We start from the raw sequence: 4,776 nt of genomic DNA on the forward strand, positions 1-4,776 counted from the left end.
ACAATAAAATCTGTCAAATGCAAACAAAGGGCCTCCTAGAGGTGATATTTTAATTGTAATAAAACTGTCATCTAGATTAATAGGCCAGTGGAACAATTAATTTCTTCATAGAAGTTAACACCGTTCTAGAAAATGAGCTTTGGGTTTAATTTCTCCTGATGCTTTTGTGCTCAGGAAACAAGAACTTTGCTTGCAGTAGAGAGCAGAAACAATGGAAACAATCTGCTCCATAGCCCATCAGAAGGAAAAGAAGGCAGGGTGAAGGTCTGGGTTACAGCACAAAGCTCTGCTTCTACTGCTTCCTTTAGACTGTTGCATTTAACATAAATGAGCCTGTAGCTTAGAGATGGGATTTAGGGAAAGATCGTTTGAGCCAGCCAAACATCATCCAGTATACTTTAGCCAGGCAGGAGGAGGGGGTTTTCCCATATGTCCCCTGCATGGACCAGGGCACCACAAATGCACACCCAGAGTCCCCTGGAATATTGCCTCCCACAGGAGTCCCTGTTCCCTCAGATGGGGGGGTAAGTTACCACTCAGCAACGCACACTCACTAACAAAATTGTACCTGCACTTCATTCTGGTTGCCAGTGGAAAAAATATATCAGTTTTAGAATTTTTTTCCCCCTTAAAACCTTAATACAGCTTGTGGCTTATTTTAGTTGGCTGAGAAACAAAACACTGAGCTCTGCCACTGATTGGCTTTAATTGCTTCACTAGATGCCTTTCAGCTGGTGACTATGAAATGTGCACAAGTGATAGAATCTAATTCCAGCTGGGACAGTTGACTATCAGAGTCTAATTTTATTGGATTTACCTCCCCCTCCCCTCTCTTGTCCATATACATTGGTGCTGCTTTTCCATATTTTATCACTTCATCTGAGATCCTTTGTAGTCTATACAGGGAAAAAAGCAGTGAGGGCCTCTTTCATCAGCTTGTTGTGAGAGCACTATCCTGCACTGATGAGAAAAATCATCTTTCGTGTTAAAGAGTTATGTGAAATTGTTTACCTTATCCTTTGAATTTTAATCCCTAAAAGCATTTCTTTCCTAAAAATAGAGCTGCATACTTTCTAAGCCATTTAGCAGCCAGACAGAAAAACACTAGTGTGCCTTTGACTCTGTTTTATTAATATCACACTTGAAAAAGAAATATCTCTGTGCTCTTCTGAGTGACAGAAACAATATAAAGATTTAACTGGGGACAAGAAGCATTGTAATTTCTTTACCAAAGAAAATAATCTGCCACAGATTTTATGGATGTATTTACGGTTCTTCAAAGCCACTTTTTAAACTGTGTCAGTCCCTTGGATTTCTTCATCCTGGGCTGGGAATCTCTGCTGCATTAAGGGGCCAGTGGCTGCTCTTTTATTTGACTAACTGGACACCTGTTCCTGCCAAAGCCATTACTCAAAACATTCATAGCTGAGAAGGAACCGTGAGAGCTTAAATTTCCAAAGGTTGTGATTTCAAGCACTAAGACAGCCTCAACATTTCTGACAAGGCCCTCCTGCATCTCTCCAGAGCCGGCACACTTGTCCCCCAGCTGCAGGAAAAGCTTGGCTCCTGGAGCCAGTGCTGCTCCCTGCACTTGGGGAGCCCAGGAGGGTGTTTGCAAAGTTGCCCACAGAACAGGTCAGACACATCCTGATGATTGGTACAGCCCCCTAGAGTTTCCCTCCGTTCCTCAATGCACAGCCCTCCCTGCCAGGCATTGGATCTTGGACCAGAGAGAACATCCATCTTCCAATGACTCAGAGATGTTTTTAACAGAAGAAATGTTCTGGAAGATAAAGTGCTGCATTGGCCTTACTAGATAAACTAGTGAAGAAGTCTTTCACCTATGTTAGACGCTTAATGAATCAGAGAATGGTTTGGGTTTGAAGGGTCCTTAAAGAGTATCTAGTTCCAGCCCCCTGCCATGGGTAGGGGTATCTTTTATTAGACCAAGCTGATCAAAGCCCTGCCCAACCTGGCTTTGAACACTTTCAGGGATGGAACATCCACAACTTCTCTGTCAATCTGTTCTAGTGCCTCACAACCTTCACTGTAAAGGATTTCTTCCTATCACCTAATCTTAAACCTATCCTATTTCAGTTTGAAGCCATTCCCCCTTGTCCTGTCACTACAAGCCCTTGTAAAAAATCCTTCTACAGCTTTCTTGCAGGCTCCCTTCAGGTACTGAAGGTACTACTGTAAGGTTTCCTGAAGCCTTCTTTTCTCCATAATGAAAAACTCCAAATCTCTCAACCCATCCTCATGAGAGAGGTGCTCCATCACTCTGATCACCTTCATGACCCTCCTCTGGGCCCACTCCAGCAGGTCCAGCTGAACCAAAACATTTCCACGTCCCTCTGAGTTTCATTATTGTGGTTTTCTTGGCCCCCAGAGGACGCCTGAAGATTCAGAATTAAAGGCCAGTGTATTAAAATATCTTACAAGGTTACAAGATCTCTAGATATCACCCTTATTTTGTAGATGAAGGTAAACACAGTTTGTGCAAATTACAAACACATAAGAGACAAAGACAATTTTAACAAGTTCAGGACGATGGGTTTCTGTCCTTGAGGAGCACAGCCAGCCAGCTGGTGGGCAGAGTGGGGTGGGAAGAGGAGAGCTCCCCACCACAGCCAGACGTTGTTCTGCCCCAAAACCCCTCTGGGCTCACTCCTGGGACGCTGTCTGTGCTCATGTCAGCACTCACTGGGCTGAGGGGATGGAACAGGGGCTCAGGTGTCCCTCCTGCTTACCCTGCACCACCAGCAGGCACCAGAGCTTCTCCAGCACCACCCCTGCCATGGCCCCAGCCATTCCCAAATGTTTCTGTGTTCACAGAATCCAGGCTAAAGTTGTAAGCCATTACAGATAATTTCAGCCTCCAGGGAAAATGTAAAGGTTCTCTCTAAAGTGGTCACATTCCAGTTGAGCTGGGAGTGCAGGAGTACACACTGGCCCATGCCTCTTCCTCTGAGGTGCCTCCAAACATCTCTACCTGGAGCCCTGGGTGTGTCTGCACAGAGAAGTGTAGCCAAGGCCAAGACACTCCTTTTTGGAGGCAGCTGAGTCCCTGAAACAGGCTGGGATCACAAAAGCCCGTGAAGTGCTCTAACAAAGTCCACCTGGCATATTTTCACATTGACATGATTGTATAGCTTTAGGAAGGGAGTTTGTTTTTAGCTGGCCACTTCAGACAGGAACCTGTATAAACACAGTTCTGTGCAAATATATATACAGCCTGTGCAAATGTTAGGATACTATGCATGCAAACAACCATATCATTCACTTCTCCTCAAAGTAAAAGGTCCCTGGAGCAAACATTGATAATTGCCTTTGTGAGAGTATGATGTCATTTTTTCAGTTGAATTTAAAGGTAAAAATGAGCTGCAGTAAAACTTACCTTCCAAAGGTTTGGTTTCAAAATGCATCATCACAGAGACTGTCAGACTGTGGTCAGTTTATATGGGACTGGAAATTGTTTAATACAATGGAATTTAACAATACAATCAGCTAATGCCTTTCTTAAGACTTTATGAGAGTGCTACCAGCTGAAATCAGTTGGTTTAAGTAATTGATGAAAACTGTGGAAAACATTTTCCCCTTTCTTTGTGCTCTCTTTTGTTTTCCCGGAGTTTAAAATTATACTGTTTGTGTGAGCCTTTTATTTAGCAGGAGAGCGATGGAATAATTCCTGTACCTTTTTATAGCAGGAGGTAGTACTGTAAATAAAACAGTTATAAATTCATCATAAGGAGTTTAAGTTTATCACATCAAGTTCTTCCTAAAATAGCTGTGAGTCATTCATACTCCTGTTGGCATATTACAGTTTTATCCATTGGGAATCTTTAAATGCTCTCTCACATATTTTTGATTTAATGCTAGAATGAAACCAAGCAGTAGGGCAGCAATCAGCCATTTCCAACTGGTTGAAATTCAGCAAGTTTTTTATTCTGATCACTTAACATAACTGCAAGTCACTTGAAGCACCTGCATAATTAACAGTATGCTTGGCATTGATAGGTGGAGTGCCAGCAATGATGCCTTTAAGCACTGACACTGGCATTTGTATCTTCTTTTGGCTTTAAGATGTATCAAGGTCTGCTAAATGTATAACAAAATTCACTCAGGTACCTGCAAACACTTACGGTTCTCCTGCTTAGCAGAACCAAGGACATGGGGTTTGTTCTGCAGTTCTGCAATTTGTTCTGGCTGTGGCACACTGGCTATTACATACCTAAAAAAGAAGAGATTTTTCCTGTTGTAGGACCTCCAGACTGAAGTTAAAAGAGTGACATCTTGATCAACATTAATGAGTAGTCTCATCTCTTGGCAGTAGAGAATCATATTTTTGGATCCTCAATGAATGTAAGATGTGATGTAAGAGCAGCTCTCACTAAAATAAGTTGAAATTTTTTGTACAGATATTACTGGATCAAGTGATATCTGATATATCATCAATATATCACATGTAACTGCTAGCAAAAGAATTGAGAATCAAAGTATTTCCCTCTTCTTTGATCATTTGTGTGGTTATGGTTTATTTTCCATCCAAAAAGGAATTGGAGAATCACATTTACTAAAATTTCCATTGTTCATTAGCCTGAAGTATTTTTCTTTGGGCAGGGAGGAAAGAAGAAAAAAGGGGGAAAGGAAGATTAATAAAATGGAAATAGCAGATTTGGTTCTGTCTACAGATGCTTAAAAGACAAATTTCAACTTTGCACATGTTCATAGAAATATTTCAGTTTCAGCTGACTTCTGCGTGGTTCTCCGGCTGCA

This window comes from Ammospiza nelsoni, chromosome 2 (assembly GCF_027579445.1).
Source record: "Ammospiza nelsoni isolate bAmmNel1 chromosome 2, bAmmNel1.pri, whole genome shotgun sequence".
Lineage (NCBI taxonomy): Eukaryota > Metazoa > Chordata > Aves > Passeriformes > Passerellidae > Ammospiza > Ammospiza nelsoni.